The sequence below is a fragment of the Silene latifolia genome, chromosome Y (assembly GCF_048544455.1).
Source record: "Silene latifolia isolate original U9 population chromosome Y, ASM4854445v1, whole genome shotgun sequence".
Taxonomy (NCBI): Eukaryota; Viridiplantae; Streptophyta; class Magnoliopsida; order Caryophyllales; family Caryophyllaceae; genus Silene; species Silene latifolia.
The window spans coordinates 329,843,803-329,862,995 of record NC_133538.1 but is presented as its reverse complement, the minus strand read 5'-3'; the positions used below and the strand labels follow the sequence as shown (position 1 = coordinate 329,862,995).

General features: G+C 40.0%; 1 pseudogene; it reads left to right on the top strand.

Moving 5' to 3' along the window:
- The window catches only part of LOC141631376 (uncharacterized), a 71,700-nt pseudogene extending 66,997 nt beyond the window's left edge, over positions 1-4,703 (top strand).
- Positions 4,704-19,193: the final 14,490 nt, after the last annotated feature.

The following is a 19,193-nucleotide window of genomic DNA, read 5'->3' as shown; positions in this document are numbered from 1 at the left end:
TAGCCAGCCAATCATTACCGATATGTGTGGCCTCAAGGGAATCGTCCTTTAGGTGTGACCTCAAGGGATTAACCCTTTCGTATTCTTGGTATGAGATTTAAATATGTGATCAATATGATCGACAATTGTGATCGCATTATTGTCGGGGACACTTACTCCAACATACACACCAAGCAATCAAACCCCGATTTGCGAGAGGGATACCAATCCAAACAAAATGTGTAAGGAGGGTGCCCTAGCCTCGTGCTCGAAGGTGATGAAAGCTCTTTGACGAAACAGAAATGTGTATCGTCAACGACATACTTGACTCAATCGGGATTCAAAACGCGGGGATGAGAAAACTCACGCCGACGAGACGAGCCAATTGGTCGAAAAGGGTTAGGTTACAGGCCCGGACAAGGAACCCGACCGTGACCGTAATATCAATTAATGCATTCCAACCAAGACCTCATTCGAGTCTCACCATCTAGGGATCATAAAGACATAAGTGTCCTAGTTTTCCCCAGCGGAGTCGCCAATCTGTGGACGTGGGCCCACCTGCATGCCCAGCCGATCTGTGGACATACAGCGGTCTTTTGAAAGCCACGCTCGGTGGCGTAAAAATATGCTTTTGACCGGATCGTTTTAGATCGGTCGGTTTCGTCTCGGCAAGGGTCTCGAAACGACTAGAGATGTTCGGATTTGCCACCAAGCATTTTTGGAATGCTTGGAACCCGTTCGAATCCACTTTATACCTCGGTCAAACGAAGCACAAAGCAGTGTTTGTCATAGGTACTAAAGATAAGGAATTGTCCCTCTTTAGCATCCTATCTCTAGAATGACTCTCGTACGCCCTGGATTAGGTCGTCCACTATCCAAAGTTTCCGAGTAAGAGGTGAAGGTACGTATTGGGAAGCCCTTTAATCAGACACCCAATCCCGCTCGCGGTAGCGGCCTCTACTGATCGATCTTGGTTGGTTGAATGCAAAAGTTGATAAAACGGTTTAAATGCATGAATGTGCATCCAATAGTTTAAACTTAACATGTGAGAGCTTTCTAAGTCGGTTGATTTAATCCAAGTATCAAGTATAAGATGTCGAGTTGGATTTACGGTTGATTTGCAAGCAAGACGGAAATTAAACATCCATTTACCAAGTTAGGTTTATGGCGCATAACGTGATCCATTTGTCTTAGTAAGGCATTTTGCAAATACGGTTTTTGAATGAGCAAATTAGTCGTCTGATCCATCCTATATCCGGGTTTGCCAAAGTCGGGATCATCTTAGACCAATGCTGGAAAGGGAACAGACCCTGCATCAGGCAGCCAGAATAGGCGCGAGCCTATTGGCGATGTAAAGGGGTCTCCCCTGGTTTGAAAATAGGAAAATAAGTGGCCTGTTTAGGCTCGGGTAAGTCAACGGTATATGACGTGTTCCGACCATTAAAAAACGTTTATAAAACGTGTTAAAAGAAGGGTATTTGAACCCGTTTTGGTTTGAAAGGGACCGTTTAGGCCGTATTCGTGTTGATTTGAAGAACGAGACTTGAATAATCGTCATTGTTTTGACGATATTCAATGTCGGGTTCAACTTTGTAAGCTTGACATTAATAGTTTTAAAAATGAATATGAACTAATTGTTTTAAGTTCATTTGAATATAATTAGTCGATACTCATCATCGTACTCGGATTAAAATCTGACATGGTATGTAGAACCAAGAATGACTTTGTGTTGGTGAATAATACATTTATTTTGAAAATGTAAAGAAATGATGAAAGGCTTTAAAATACCTTCCAAAATGTAAAGAAATGAAATAAAAGGCTTTAAAATATCTTTTAAATATAATTAACCAAAAATTATCACCGAAACACAGATTAAACCGTCATGGTATTAAGAACTAAGGGTGAAAAATATTTTATGGTTTAAACTTGTAGAAAATGGTTTGAAAATACTTGAAATGGTAAAAACCGATTACAAATATGAAAATGAAAATAAAGGAAAAAAAGAGACCAAACACGGATTGGACTTAAGGCTGGGCAGGGTGCTTTAGGCGCGAGCCTATGTGCTACATAAGTAGCCTCTCCCTCAACCAAAAGTCTGGTTTTCGCTCATTCTTCCCATGTTTTGGACCATATTATGCATGATTTAGCATGTTATAGTCATAAAACAAATGAAAACATGATAAAAGAAGATTTTTAAACCCTCATACTTACATGCTTGGCTTATGGCGAGAAATCGACGTAAGTGTATCAACTTGTTTGGTCGGAAAACTCGGTTTAAAACCGTTTTAGTAAGTAAAAAGAGTGTTTTGTTAAGTTTAGTGATGGTGTAGTGGTCGAGATGGTCGGTCAAGTGGTTTAATGCACGATGACGGTACCAAACAATGTGTAAGGCTTGTGTTTACGATCGGTAGGTCGTAAACACGTGTCGGATTGTGACTTAGGAAGTCGAGTCGAGAATTTTAAGGGAGAAAAGAGGGGGCGGACGCTCGCGTAACACTCAAATGGTTTCATTTGAGGGGTATTTATAGGAAAATGAGTGGTTGTACGAGTTTTGAGCGACGTGGCCACCTGGGCTGCTCAAAGAGGCGTGAGCCACGTCGCACGTCTTCGAGGTGTCTTGTTGCTTTCACAAAAATGCAATCATGATTTGTTCTATCCTAGGATTTGTATGCACATGTTTGGTACTTGACCATGCTTGATCCCGGAAAATCTTAACATGGAAGCATTTGAATGGTTTGTTTTTTTGTGTTTGACTCGGTTTGACTCGTTGTTGGCGTCGGGATTTGAATTTTTGTGTCGGTTTTTGGTCCGGTGTCGGTTTTGAATCTAGTTAGTGTCATTGCGACCCCGTCATTATGCATTAAACACTCCAAGTACTTTTGAAATGTTTTATTTCCGAATCGTTTTAAGTTTTCTGACATAAAGTTGTACACAAACTGTCGATCAAACGCCGCGATTCCAAAGCATGTTGTAGTCCGATAATCATCGGGTGTTTGTTGGAGTCTCAGCAGATACTGGGTATCTACCGAAGGCCATGAGAGTAGACTGGGCCGAGGCGAGGAGTCTGATTGGCTGGAACCTGGCTACGAGTGTGGCCCAGGTTCCAGGTTTGGTGCCGAGTACCTATGTTAGGGACTACTTCGGCGGCAGGGTTCTGGCGAGAGTGAGGATGGATGGACGCATGGTGCCTCCACCATCTTGTACTGTTGAGCAGCGGACCCGTTTGTGGTTGTGGTGGTTCTTGTCTTCAATTTACCTCGGAGACAGGGGGAGAGGCTATTAACGAATCTTCTTTCGTTTCTCTCTGACTTGACTAGCCTAGGTCACTGGGACTGGGTTACTCCTAGCTTTGTGGTCCTCACGCGCTGCATGAGGGCCATGGTTCGTTCGGAGTTGATGGAGAAGGGGACTTCACTTATCGCTGTCGGTCCTGGACTTCTCTTGGAGGTATGAACCTTTCTTGCAAATATGAAAAATCATTTTTGAAAATATGAAAGATCATTTTTGTAGAGAATGATTTGTAATCATTATTATTTTGCCTGCAGGCATGGGTGTACTCTTACTTTCCTGGTTTTGTGCCCACGAGGGCGGCGGACGTACCAAGAGAATATCGTGTCGTGAGGGACTGGATAGTGTGTCGTCAGAAGAGCCAGCGGTCTTCTTACGATGTTTGTCGTAGGGGCGTGAATGCCCTGAGTTTAGACAGCGCAAGTGTCTTTGATCTTCATTTTATCTTTCCTTTAGAGACGATCATAGGAATGACCCCTCGTGTTCTTGCTTTAGTGGGTGTCCCGGCCTTGGGAGAGCTACTCTGGGGGCTCCAGCCTTTGTGGCTGAGGTTCTCCGTCTCCGGAGTTCGAGTAGGTTGTTGTTGACGACGCTCATGGGGCGTTTGACTCGGCAGTGCTCCCGTGACACTTTTACGGTTCCCATCGACCTTCCACTGACAATGTTTAGGGAGCCTTCAGAGGCTGAGAGGACAGCTGACCTGGCTGGTGCGAGTGATGATGCTCTCCTTCTCTCTGGTGAGGAGTACGCTAAGTTTGTTCGCCGGAGGCTAGCGTACTGGTCGATCGTGGTAAGCATATTACCGTTTACTTGTCTTTGATAAATCTGATAGATGATGAATGATCAACAAAATAATGAACCATTCGGGTTTTGTAGGAGATCGAGGTGGCGTGTGTCGAGCCCCCAGCTTTTCCAGAGACGTTGGAGTACACTCGGCGGGCATGACAGTGATCTCGGAGATCCGAGATTACAGCGAGGCGATGACTGACGCCGGCTTGGATGAGTGGCAACATGTCGTGAGGAGGGTAACCCCCCAGCTTTGGCTGTCTATTGTATTTTATGCTTTATTACATAGGAATGCATTTGCTTGAACGTTCTCCGTATTTGAATGAAGGTGACACCGTCCAGGCATGTGGAGCTATGAAGGATGGCCAACCGGCTGCGAGCTATAGCCATTGAGGCCCTCATAGGTGGCTCGGGGCTGTAGGTATGAACCTTTTGTTCAAGTCTTTATTTCTATTATCTCCAATTTTTGTGAAGTGAAGTAAAGTGAAGTATCACTCCATTTTTCTGTGTAGAAGGAGCGTGACTTGGAGCGTGAGCTGGCGCAGTCCCAAGAGGAGACGACCCATTTGCTGAGAGAGCTCGAGGTCATAGATGCTGAGATCGTTGCCCTTGAGGCGACAGTGGCTGAGCTGAGGGGTCGTCAGGACTAGTTTGCTGACTGTTTGTACATTTGTACAATTTAGATGTCATTTTGGGCAGGAGCCTGTATTTTGATGTATATTCTTGCATTTTGGTTGTGGCATTTGGTCGTATATATGACGGTCTGCGTGCCTTTGCTATTGGGTGTTTGTTGTATCTGCAGGTTAGCTTTGAAAAAACAGGTTTGGCATGTGACGGTTTGCGTCGTCATGCTACCGAAATTCACGTAGGAAATCGCGACAAAAACACATAGCAAAGAAAATTAACGTAGAAAATTAAAATGGGCTAAATAAGGGCGAAAAAAGAAGAAAATAAAAAAAAAGTGCCCGAAAATGGACAAAATGACCCGAAAATGGACAAAATGACGCGATCGGACGGTAGGGAGGGCTACCCCCTAAAAAAAGAATTTAAAAGAAATGTCTAAGTGTATCAGAAACATTTTTGAAAAGAGGGAGTGAAATATTTCCCCGAAAAAAAAAACGAGTAAGTGTGTGTATTTGTCGAAAATGTCGATTTTGCCTCGAAAAGCGAACCCGTTAAAGATTAGGAAACATAAATTTGGTAGGGGGTAGCCCTTAATAAACGACGCAAAATGAAAATCACGGCTTGGAATTCATGGTCCATACTTTTTCGGAGAGATTGATGAGGCAAGTGGGCCTAAGACAGAAAATCCCGAAGCTAGACACCGTCCCTCAAATTGCCTTGGCGCATACTTCAGAGTCTTGTCGAGAGTGGGCTATTCATTGGGGCCAAAGGAATATGTGGTTCATACGCGTTCGGGTTGGCTCGTTATGGGTATCTGACTCATATCTGTTGTGGAGGAAAGCTGGCACCCTTGAGGAGCGTGAAAAGCTGAGGAAGCATGAGCCCGTAGACTATAAGATCCGCGAAGTGGCGAAGGAGAACCAAAAGTACTTAACTGAGAAGGAAGAAGAGGCCGGATATCGGGTCGTCTGTCCGTCGAAGAAACCAAAGAATGCTCCTGTCGAGGAGATGGTGGTGGATCGAAATGGGAAAGCTAGACCGCGAGAACGACCGTTGGTGATTAGGTCGGAAATAACGCAAGAGCGTCCCGCTCTTGGTCGAGACAAGAAATGAGACAAGGGTGACAAAGGCAAGGGGAAAATGTAAGAGTAGCCTTAGTCATTTTATAGTATTATTTATTATTATGAGTTGTAATAAATGGCGGGGTTTTTAGAATCCTAGCCTAGCATTTTAATTTTCAGCATTTTAAATCTATATGTATTTGGCGTATTACTATTATTTAAGGAATAATGAATAAAAGATTTATTAGTTAAGAAACTTTCACAAATTTTCTTTATTTATTCTTGTCGAATTTCAAATGCAACATGCAAATGTCCTTCTATTTACATTTTGAAATGACGGGTTGTATCCTGTGAAGGATTGTCTACGTATTCATTAGAAAAAATGAAATCAAACCCTGTGCGTAGATCGAAAAAATGTAAAAGAATAAATGTTCAAAGCAAGAACTTGTAATGAACTTAGAAAAACAAGCGTGTGTTTTACTTACTCCTAAGGAAATGCAATTCAATTTGATGATATGAGGTTGTCAAAAATGTCAAAATGCAAGAGCGAAATGTCATAAGCTTTTTAGCAGGCCAGGGGCCGTTTTATTTCGTGTCGCAAGAGCGACACGTGTGTGGCGCGAGGTTCATTTTATCCTATTTCTAAGGGTAGTATCATTTCAATTGGTCTAGGTTAGTCGGATTAGAAAACTCATTCCCGTCTAGGTCTGTGATCTTGACCGCACCCCCTGAAAGTATGGACTTGACTAGAAATGGTCCTGCCCAATTAGGTTGAAGTCTTCCCCGTGGATCGACAGGTAAGAGAGCTCTGACTGACATGAGCACTAAATCCCCTTCCTGGATATCTCTGGGTTTGACCCGTTTATTAAAGGCTCGTTTGATACGTGCCTGATATGTCTGCACATTATGTAGAGGACGAGTTCATCATACCTATCTCTATTCCATTCAGCTTCTAGAATTTGACTTTCGAGTAAGATGCATAAGGATGGGATCTCTAGCTCTACTTGTAATACTACGGCTTTCTATGTCTATGGGTACTCTATCGGGTGGGGCTTACTCTGTCGAGTAACTATGTTTTACGCAAAACAGTAGCTGACCTGATGGGTACTCGATCGAGTACGTGTGACAGTCGATCAAGTAAGGCGCACTCGATCGAGTAAGTCATTTACTCGATCGAGTAAGTGTGTCTTACGGGTGTTTTAGCCGGGTTTTGTTAATAACACGAGATTAATATATAAGGGATTCCGTCACATTCTTAATCACTTTTAACCTTTCTAAAACCTTTCAAAGAAAAAGAGGAGTTACGTAATTCGTGGTCTTCGCGTTGTCAACAAATCCCAAGGTTAGGATCGTCGGATTATCTTGTTCTTTATACCGTTGTGATCGTCGTGTCAAGGGTAAGCTTCTTGTATAATTTTTATATCATTTCATTTATTTTAATTGAAATCCTAATTAGGTAAATTGGGGGTTTTGGGAGTATTGTTGATGTTAGATTGTGATTGTATGATTGTGTGTTTATAGGAGGTGATTTCGTTGAAGAACGATTATGATTAACTGATTGTGACAATCTTGGTGATTGCCTTTCCAGGTAGGGTTTCTCTACTCAGTATTGGTTACATGGCATTGTTGGTGATTGTTTTATTGTTGTTGATTGATTATCATAAAGGAATTGGCATTTGATGATTGTGATTGTTGATCTTGGTAATTATTTGTGATTGTTTGTTTGTGATCTTTGCGATGCGTCCCTGGATGAGTAGAGTCACTTGCGGGAGTGGTTTCACGCCCTTGATTCGCCTTCTATGGAACCCGCCAGAGAAGGAATGTGCACATTAATGAACATGGGCTTATCGCTCGGATGAGATGAGCGGGGCTTAGGTCGGAATGGCTGCGGTCCCTCCATTGGCGGTGAGGATTACCTGTTGCGATGGGTAATCTGGCAGGGCTACACACTTTAGTGTGTAGTCAGGTGTGTGGTAATGTGATGGAGTTTGGGTTGATTGAATTGGTTGTGGTATTGTTTTATTGTAGCTGTTTGTTTTGTGTAATCAGTACTGACCCCGTTTAAATGTTTTAAAAACTGTGGTGATCCATTCGGGGGTGGTGAGCAGTTGTCTAGCAGGTATACTGTGGATGCGCATGGGATTAGCTGGGGATGGAGTTGCCATGAGTCTGATAGTAGTCTTCCGCTGTGTTGTCTTTATACCTTTGTTACTTCAGTTGTAATTTGGTTGTAGAACAGTTGTACTTTACTTTACAGTTGGTTTTGTTATGTAATCACTTAAGCTTATTTATTAAAATACGTTCATTTATGGTCTATTTGATATACAGTGCGTTGAGTAACCGAGATGGTAGCATTCTCATGCTTTGAGTGGTCCTGGTGAGGCACTTGGAGTATGGGGGTGTTACAAAGTGGTATGAGAGCGACGATTTTGGAACCTATAACCAATAAACCCAGTGAACTTAGGGAGTCAAAATAAAATGAACCCGGGTAGGAGTTGTATGAGCTAATGCAAAGACTTGGGAGACGTTCTAAAGTCGCGAACTCACCCAACAACTTTAAACCGGTCACTGTGGGGTGTCATGGGATCGCTATGTGTTTACTAATGTTCTATTGCGTATGTTGGATGATGTGTTGTATAAAAATGTTGGAAAATGATTGTGGTGGAATGGGGAATGTAGTAAATGATAAAGTATTGTGAATAAGCATGTTGCATGATAGTTGGTTTATAATGATGTTTGGAATTGTTGGAAAAGTATATGAGAATGATGAATGATGTGGTGGAAAAAGGAAGTAGTTCATATATGACAATATGTGATGAATAATGATGTTGCGGGATGGATGATTTAAAATGTGGCTATACTAGTAACATGTGATTAGGGGATGTGATATGATTATGCATAATTTTTGTTTGCATAAAGTTATATAATAAGTTCATATACTTGTCTATTGTTGTATTATATACACTTATTAGATGAAGAATGTGGTTGAAATGGGAAGAATTGATTGGAAAAGATGAAGTGTCAATTGCATGAGAATATGAATTTTGTGATTAAGAATATGTTTAGGTGATGAAGTGGATTTGTAATATTGTTGTATTAGTAACATGGAAATAGGATTTGTAAGGTATGAGTATGTTTTGTTTTACGAAAAGTTATAAAGTTAAAGCATGCGGGTAGTATATGATTGATAAGTTGAATGTTGTATGAGCATGATAGATGTTATTGTTTTGCTTTTAGTAGATAGTAACATGTGGTTAGGGATAGTGGTTTTATAAGTATCGAGTCGCTTTTATTCACTTTGTTGATGTTTAAGTTGTTTGAAAGAGAAAATCAAATAGTTATGTTGTCTGATTACAGCGAAGTGGTCTTTAAACTGTTATAACTTGAGATGTATATATGATTTTGATTTGATTCCAATTGGAGGTGATAACTTGTCTTTCTACTATTCTAACAATAGGTCACACGCCCAAAATGACCAAGAAACGAGTGAGATATGACCGTTTTACGAAAATTGGACAGTGCTGAGAAATGCGTTGGGTACTCGATCGAGTGGCCCTCACTCGATTGAGTGTACCCCTTGTTACTCGATCGAGTAAACCTTACTCGGTAAAGTAGTCCTGGTAATTTCTTATACGTGCTTCTGACCTTCACCTACTCGATCGAGTAGGTTGTACTCGATCTAGTGACCTCTGTTTTGGGTCATATCCTTATCTTTTGACTTCGTTGCATATTATGTTTAATTCAAAGGTGGTATTTTGCTTCTTTATTCATTGTTTTACATGTATGTTGGTCTTGATGCGTAAGTTACCCAATCTTATGATGTTGTGAGTGGCACCTTATGGTGGGTGTGAGTTCGGTGGGGAGGACATGAGTTATATGTGGTTGTGATGGATAGTGGAAAAAGAAAAGGAACTTTGATGAGATGGTTGAGGCATGTTGCGAGTTTTGTGAGACGTGGTGATATATTTGCGAATTTGAGTAATGTAAAGGTAAGTGTATATGAGCAAGCAGGGATATAAGTGTAAGGAACGTGAGAATGAAAAGGTTGAAAGGAAGGATGTGGGTAGTAGCAACTTGAGAAGTGTAAGGAATTATGGAGGGAGATGGTTAGATTGTGTTGGTTAAGAATATATGTAATGAAAGGTCGTTGTAGAGGGATTGAGAAGAGCGGTATATAGTGAACTTAATAGAGACATGTCGCGACGTGGATTTGCAGATAGCGAGTGAGTTTGGGAATTTGTATTATCAAGAGGTGAAACTAATGTGTGATTTCCTTGGGCAGTTAACGGTATGAAATGAGTTTTGGGATTCTAGCAAAAAAAAGGTGATTGGTGATAAGTGTGAGTGATAGCATGATAAGAGAAGATCCATGGTAAAAAAGAGTGAGATGGTACAAATATGAAATATTGGGATTTGAGTTTTGGAGCAATGAGAAGGTAACTAGAGCACTAAAGAGTTAGGTAGAAGTAATAAGGAGTTGAATTGTTAATTGATTTTGTCGAGTGTAAAAAGAAAGAATGAGGGGTGTAAACTAAGAGAGTGTTCACCGAAGTTATGTGATATAAAAGTAAGGAATTGTCGAGATGTATGATACTATCATTAGGATTTGAGTTAACGGTTATATAGGAGTTTCAGGACAACATGTTAGCCATGACCTTCAAGGACTTAAGGGGAGTAAAAGTTGGAAGAGTATTTGCACGATATAAGATTTTGGAGGTGAGTTAGGTGGCGATACAATTAAAGGCAAAATTGGGATGATTGTTCAGGTAAATGTTGTTGATGGATTTAATGTACGTTATTTGGGATGCTAACCGAAGATAGGAAAGAAACCGTGGTATTTAGGGATGAGTGTAAGAGGTTTGATGTACGAGCGGTGGTAGTGTGGAGTTGTTGTCACTAGTGGTTAAGGGCGATTATAAGCAGGAAAGATAGCCATTTTAAAAGGGTTGGTTTTTGTAGAGGTTGGATTGGTATGTATGGTTGTGAGGGGGTATACGATGTGGACATAGGAGGCAGTTGCAAGTAGTTGAGTATTAACTATATGGTTATATTTGGCATGAGGTGATGGTTATACAAATGGGAGAATACGTTATGATGGGCATACGAGTTAAGCTCGGGCGAGAGATAACCTTTATCAAGTGGTAACTTACGTGATCAGGATTGACTAGTTGGATGCGATTACGGGTCTATCATGTGTATAAACGTTTGTGTGAGGTTCTGACCTCATGATAAGTGGTATGGTGTGATAGTTATAAAGTTGTTATTTGAATGTTCTGTAATGCATGTTGGGTACGGTAATCTAATGGAATGTTATTCAAAAAGGTAATAGTTTGGGTGATCTGGCATGGCTAGTTATACTTGTATGTGTATTGATGATACATGTTTATTTCGTGATATGGTAGGGGGGTGATATTCATGAGGTTCTTATCTGTTTATTCTGTGTAATATGTTGCATGGTGATCTAATAAAGTTGTTTTGAGTAAGTTTTCTTGTCCGAGAAGTTACACCGAGTCAGTGTTTATGGGATTGTGTAAGGTGCGATGTCTATCGATGTGGTGGTAGTGCCTCAGGTGGTGATCCGGGCAAGTTACTTCATGTTATGATGCTGGTATTTTCGCGCTGCCGTGCGACTGTTGGGGGCGGTGTTGCGATGCCGTCATCGGTTGTGGTGGAGTAGGTGGGATGAGTATGTTTTCAAATGAGTATACCATTCATATAGATTGTTGTTTTGTTTATAGCTGTTTCTTGTGAGTTTCGGTTTGTACATATAGACTGTTGTTTTATTTATTGATGTTTCTTACCAGTTTCAGCTTGGGAGTGAGGGTAGAGTATGATATAGAAGAGAGTTGTGTATATTTCCGTTGTTGTCATGGTATAGTGATATCTTGTTGATGGGACACAGTTGTGAGAGGTTGTTATAGTACTTTTGACCTTGTTTTGGATGAGGCATGGGTTGACATAGTAATGGCAAGTGATTTGTGCAACATGTGTTGTACTGATCTGAAAGCTGCAAGTAGTTCATAATCTTTTATAGAGACAGTGAACATATAGGGTGTTGGGAATTAGTATCATGTAATGTTATGAATGAGTTTTGCGGTAATGAAAGAAAGGAACTTAAGGATCTAGTGTGAGTGTGGGTAATAAGTGTGGATCGTCAGTTATGCTTTTGGAGATAAGTGCTTTGTATAGAGGAGTATGTCGTTCTACAGTAATGTGGATGAATTGGAGTATTGGTTATGCTAAGGATTTTGTGGTATAGGTTAGGTGGTGTGCCGAATGAATTGAGGTATGAGAACTGTTTAAGTAAGAGAGCCTTGGAAATAGGAATGGTTATAGGTGTGTTTATCTTTGACATGTGGTGGTGATAAGGATAATGAGAAGATATAGCTAAGGATCTATTATTAGTGATTTAAGAGGACGTAAGATTTATCTTAAGAGGAGTAGGATGCGATAAAAGAGAGTTTGATGGTTGTGTATGTTGTAGTATAATTGGAAGTAGAGTGTTGGTGTAGCATAAAGGATGGATCTTTATTGTGATTTTTTATTAAAGGTCATGGCCGTGCTTGTAGTAGTGTGATGTCTAGGAGTGTGAGAATACTTCGATAGTGTTGACAGTTGGGTGATGATGTTTATGAGTTTGATAGTGTTGACAGTTGGATGATGATGCTATGAGTGGGAGTAAACTTCGAGGACAAAGTTCCTTTTAAGAGTGATAGAATGTAACATTCCGTTTGATGTTTATGAGTGTCTTGATATTGGACTTTCTAGTGGATAATATGTAGTGAGACGAAGCTAGCGACGTTGGTGGATGGTATGTGGAAATGTATGGAGTTAGTGTCGACAGACTATAATGTGGTGGATACGATATCGTGAATCATGTTGTGGAGGTAGGCATAGTTGGTGGAGTTGGTGTTAAGAGTTCATGTTGTATAGGTTGGGGTTTCGTTTTGAGTTCTTAGTTGTGTTGTTGTGTTTTGGTCGAGTTAGTATGTCTGTTTTGAGTATGGGTTGAACTTCGGGGACGAAGTTCTTTTTAAGGAGGGAAGACTGTAATACTACGGTTTTCTATGTCTATGGGTACTATATTGAGTGGGGCTTACTCTGTCGAGTAACTATATTTTACGCAAAACAGTAGCTGACCTGATGGGTACTCGATCGAGTACATGTGACACTCGATCAAGTAAGGGGCACTCGATCGAGTAAGTCACTTACTCGATCGAGTAAGTGTGTCTTACGGGTGTTTTAGCCGGGTTTTGTTAATAACGCGAGATTAATATATAAGGGCTTGATACCGTCGTAAAGTATCAAAAATAAAATTTATAATACCGACTACTACTATAGATAGTGGTAGCACGGGTCGATCCGCAGGGAGGTAGGGAATTTATAGTTGATCTAAATTTTAGTCTAAGGAAGTTGGGGGTTTTGGATTTTAAACTATATCTAAATGCGATTAAAAATAAATATAACTAAAATGCAAATAAATAAGGCAAATAAATAAGAAGATTGTTAACTATAATTAAAAGAATGCTAAGACGTTTGGTTCATCAGAGGCTGATTTACGACGGTATCTAAGTAAGTTTGATAAATCACGATAGGTGGGCAAATAAGAAGTCCTCTCGGTCCAACTTAACAAGTAGCGCCTCTCAGCCTATGCTACTGGTCCCTAGGTCTCACTAATACTATCTCTCGCCCTGAAAAGTGATTCCTAATGCCTAAATTACTTATCTCTCGATCTTAGTGTAATTTAGTCATTTCAATTTAGTCTATTTCCCTTCCCTATCTCTCGATTTATGGGTTGGTCAATTCCTCAGTATTTAACAAGTCTCCTCTCGGTCTCGTTGTCAAATATTGCAATTAAAACATTGAAACGGTGCTAATCTATCGTGCGTCAGTCGATCGACCAACGGGTCCAGTCGATCGACCGACTAGGTCAGTCTATCGACCAAGGTCCGACATCAGGTTTACTAATCTACGTCGTCTTCGCTGCAGATCCCTTCACACCTTAGCACGGGGTAATTAGCTACGCATATTTAATCTAACTATAACTACGAGATTGATAATAACGATAAAAGGGTGCATAATTGAAGTAATTAAATGATAGAATTGCATAAATTAAAACTAGGGCTATAGGAACTAACTACCAATTCCATACTAATGAAGGAATTAAAGTAAAATAAACTGAAATTAGGAAGAAGAATACCGAAATAAGAAAGGCAGGAACTAAATCCGAATGCTAAAGATAACTTTATTGATAAAACTAAACTAATTGAAATCCGATGTAAAACTAAACTAATCTACCGTTCTTTTCTCATGCCAGAGAGACCTCTCCCAAACTGATGAATGATGTTTTGTTTTTATAGAGAAGTCCCGTAACTTATTCCTAAACCTAATTACAAGTGGGCTTCGGAATTCTAATTTTTATTTGTGCGTCAGAGTCGTGGGGTGGTCGATCGACCACTGAGACCAGTCGATCGACCAAGGGTGATGTACAGTAATGCATTCTGACGAATTCTGCAGCGCGCAACAATCTTAAAACGGCTGCCATTTCTTCGTTACTTGGTCAAATCAGATGTTCTACGCGGCGTTAGAAAGCTAAGAGAATAAGGTTTCATATACAGGTGGAATAAGTCGATTATCTGCTCTAGAATTAGAGATATATCTATCTGAATAAGGCTGCAACGTCGAGAAGCACTTCTTCGCTTGTTTAAGCTTTGCAACTTGTACGCAACCAAGCTTTTGTTATCTTTTAGGCCTTGAAACACGCACCAAGTTCGCTTCCCGAGTCACTACTTCATGTCAAATCCTATGCCAAGCACTCGGGGACGGATTCGGCTCGATTTCCGCTGAATTCTTCACATTTCTGCAATATTACACAAAAACACGAAAGTAGACGGAAAAAGGGAATATAGTAGAATAAACTACACATTTGAGCTCTGAAATGCGTGTAAAAGAGGGTGGAAAGCATCATATTTTAGACACGCATCAAACTTCCCCAAACCAAACCCTTGCTTGTCCCCAAGCAAGAAATAGACTCGATCCTAGGACCTAATGGAACGAGTTCAATCTCAGAGCGAAATGCAACTATAAAGCCTAAACCAGTTTAATGCAACAACTAACAATCAATTAGCAATATGAATCATGCAAACGAGTTATGTAGTCGTTAAAAACTGCTGAAACCGTCAACTATAGAAACTTATCATTATGGACTCTCACGGGTCGCTCATATCACACATAAGCACAGGTGAATATATGTAAAAGATAGAAAGAAGTAATTTTGTAATGACACTCACCTAACTACGACCTATAAAAACATGCCTCCAGTCTAATATGAAAATAATCTCTACAACCGTACATATGCATTCCAACCATTAAAGACCATTGACACATGCCGAGGATACAATTTGGATATGTGAGGCTATGGGTAAGAAGGGGCTAAGACGAATTTGGTAAAAACAGAGTTATAAGCCAAGCTAGTAACTATGGGAACCAAATTAATAAATCATTCCAACTTCTTGCTCAAGATTAAGCGATAGAACGGTGCTAATAGTAAGCACAAATCTCACATTCTCCATACAAACTTAATTCCTCAAATGATATTAAATTGCGATATGGGAATATAAAATCACCAACTAATGAAGATTCAATCATGTGATTTTTTTCTTATTTTTTTCTTTTTCTCATTCCTTTTTTTCTTTTTTTTCATCTTTCTTTAAACTTTTCCTTCCTCATCTTTCCAAAATCATCTCAATAAGAGCATATGCAACCGAAAATGAAGTAACAATCCAAAAAACTAAAATTACTAGCTTGACAAGGGCAGGCTAAATATAGGATGTAGTTAATAGGACAAAAAGGCTATTTCTGGCAGTGTGAGGCTTATGGGAAAAATGAATAAAGAGGTGGCCTCTTCTACATGTGTCAACCAACCACAAACCCGAATGCATACATGTATTAAGCAGATTAAGTTTATATTTATGCATATTGATATAACATGTCTCATAAGGAGTACTACTCACATTCCTAAATAAACCGGTCATGGATGTCACCAGTTATAGGGCTCTAAAACTCAGAATATAATGTAGTTTGCCAAAAATCTAAGTCAAGTCTCAAGATTCAGCGAATAAATTAATGAAAACTCGTAGACTATGCAAATGATTCTACTAATAACATGTCAATTTAGCACGGCTTAGGCATAAACAGATGAAAATGCAATGTCATCATTGAAATACTACCGTTCCGACTCAACCTATATGCTAAAATAAACATGCATTTTTTTGGATTTTTGAAATTTTTCAATTTTTTTGGATTTTCTGTATATAAGAGGAAAATAAACAACAATGCAAGACAAAAATGTAAACGTGAATGCTAAACAGAATGGATGCAACGCAAAACCCTTCCCCAAACTAAATCACACAATGCCCTCATTGTGCAAAATCATATGAGAAAATAATCAAGGGAAATGGGAATTTGCGATAATATTTACTAAAAAGACATGAATGAGACATGGGGAACTCACAAGACTTTAAGCGCAGCAAAAGGAAACCTCCCCAAACCAGCGTGAGCTAGGAGGTTTCAGTAGCCAGCAGTGCTACCATAAGGACGTAAAAGGATAGAAAATACCGTGCATTATCCGAGAAAAAAAAGTTGAAGCGGTAATTATGTGCAAAGAATTAAGCTGAAGAAAGCGATAGATGAATGAAAAGGAAAGAAAATAAGGAGAAAACTCCCTAAAACTCCCTTTTGTGCTCCGCAAAATGACCAAACACAGCAGGGGAATGATCGAAAATAGGTACAACAGCGGGAAGCGGTCGATCGACCACACAGGCCAGTCGATCGACCAGGGCATCTGAAACAGAAGCTCCTGTAGCTGCAGTGGTAAGTCGATCGACCACACAGGCCAGTCGATAGACTGATATACCTAACGAGGACAGTGCTTTCTTCGAATTAACTCAAATAGCGTGAGTCAATATGGTCTAACAACCTGCAAATGCACATAATACAGCGCCCAAAATTGCGCTAAACCCAAATGTAAAGTCTATAGCCTAAATAAATCCTAAGCAAACCAAATTAAAGCGAAGTCTCGCGCACACCAAAAAACAGTAAATAGTCTAAAACGGAATAAATAGTCTTAAAATGGTTTATAAAACTAGATAGATCAACGGAAGCTGCGGAAAATCTCCGACCAAGGCTTCTGACTATATGAAGTATGATGTGACCATTATTTGCGCACATTTAGTCCCCTAATTGAGCCTATTTTGCATACTATTATAGCATTCTATGGCCATTTTATCCGTCAAAACCTTCCTATTTGCTTTTCTATCGCATTTCATATGTTTTGCAGAAAAGGAGATAATAAGGCGGAAATTCCCGTCTTTCGTGCATATTTGGAAGCTTATTGATGATATTAGATGGACTAGTATGAAGAGGAGGCAAGAATGATGACCAAAGATGTAGGAATAAAGAGTATATAGAAGGGTCATAAGGTTTAAAGCAAGGAGGAAAAGCAAGGAAGCCATTCATGAAGAAAATTGCTCGGAACGCAAAACAAAGGCTTCTCCTTTGGCTCTGAGAGTATGCTAGTTGGAACGGCGTCAAAAAAACAAGTGATCTAGGCTTTTGAATCACTCCAATAGGAGTCCGGATGAGAAAATGACGTCCGTTTTACAATCCGAGGTCAAACAAAGAAGCTGTTCGGGAATCCGCGCGTCCCGAGAAGAAGACGCCCGTCTTTCCCAAGACGCCCGTCTTCCCCACAAGACGCCCGTCTTCTGGCTGGGAAAAACAAGAGAATTCACTGCAGGAGAATCCGCCCGTCTTCTCCCAAATCCGCCCGGATTGCATCTTCAGAATCCGCCCGTCTTCTCCCAAATCCGCCCGGATTGCATCTTCAAAATCCGCCCGTCCCGACTCCAATACGCACGGATTCCTGCACAGCACAATTTCGTCTTCTCCAAGCTACAAAAAAGAAGCCCTTCCTCCAAAAAATACCGGCTCCTCCCTGCTCTAAACTCAAAAGTGTAATTACTAGTTTAGCCCTTAGTTAACCCTAAATGCATCCACCTAATTTCCACTATAAATATCCCATTTTGTAAATCAATAAGGGTGTGTGGTTTTTAGGAGGAAATTCTCTTAGATTAGATTAGGAGTAGATTAGAATAAATTATCATTTAATCTTTCCACAATTTATACATTAATCTCTCCTTAATTGTTGTTCAAGTTTATTATTCAAGTTTATTTTTGGGTAATTGAAGATTATTGGGTTTATTGGGAGATTGACCACCTTCCATCAATCATCAAGTTCTTCTATTATTCTTTGCTTTATTGTTTGGATCATCTTAAGTTGGTATAATTCCTTTACTCTTTACTCTTTATTGTTCATTTCTTCATTCCATTATCATGTTTATACTTGTTGTGATGATTGACACCATTAATGACATGTTTCCCATGATAATGAGTGAGTAGTTCTTTAGCTAGGATTAGTGGGTAATTAGGGGAAACCAACATGGGATTGATTCATGCTTAATCTAATATGTTCACATGATTAAATTGCTTGCTTGTTGTGATGTCAACTTTATGCACATGTTATGTTTGATGAAATGCTAAGCCTATGAATCCTTCCATTTTTACCATCTCTTATCTACTCAACTTGACTCGTAAGATATAAACCAACTCGAGTCTTGTTAGACCATGCATAAAAGTTGAATAGGAGGAAAGTAAGTCGACTTGTAGGTGTTGTACAATCTAATCGATTCGGCTCCGGGACCCAACCCTTCCTATGAACCGTAAGACATAAACCAACTCGGTTCCTCCACAACATTAATTGCTTGCATATAATTGTAAACATGTTTGTATGATCAAAACCATGAATCCCCTATGACCCATGACGTCCTAGCACTTTTAATCATTTGTTTACATCTTTCCTTCTTTTATTACTTGTTTTACCTTATTGCTTGCATTAGTCTAGACACAACTACAAACCCAAACAAATCGTGACACTAGCATAAATTGAGATAGATAGACTTAGAACCCAAAGCACACCGTCCCATGGATCGACCTCGACTTACCGCTAACTAGTTGTATGTTGAGTATTATAAATGTGTTTGATTGGATGAGTGACGACATCAACCGGATCAAAATGGCGCCGTTGCCGGGGACGGAGCTATGTGATTACGTTCTTACTTGTTTGTCTATTTTGATTTTGCTTTCACCTTGAAGAACTTGTTCCCCAAGGTTTGTTTTTACCGTTTTCTTGTAGTTTCCATGTTTGTAGTTGTATCTCTATCTTGACCAATGATGATGACCCAAGACTTGACATATGGAGTATGTGGTAGATTCTTGGAGTATGACTATGGGTATGGGGAGTTTGAGGAGCAAGTCAACACAACCCTACCTTATTAATTGTACAACGAAAATCCTAACTATTACCCCAATTTTTCCCACCAAAATCACCACACCCAA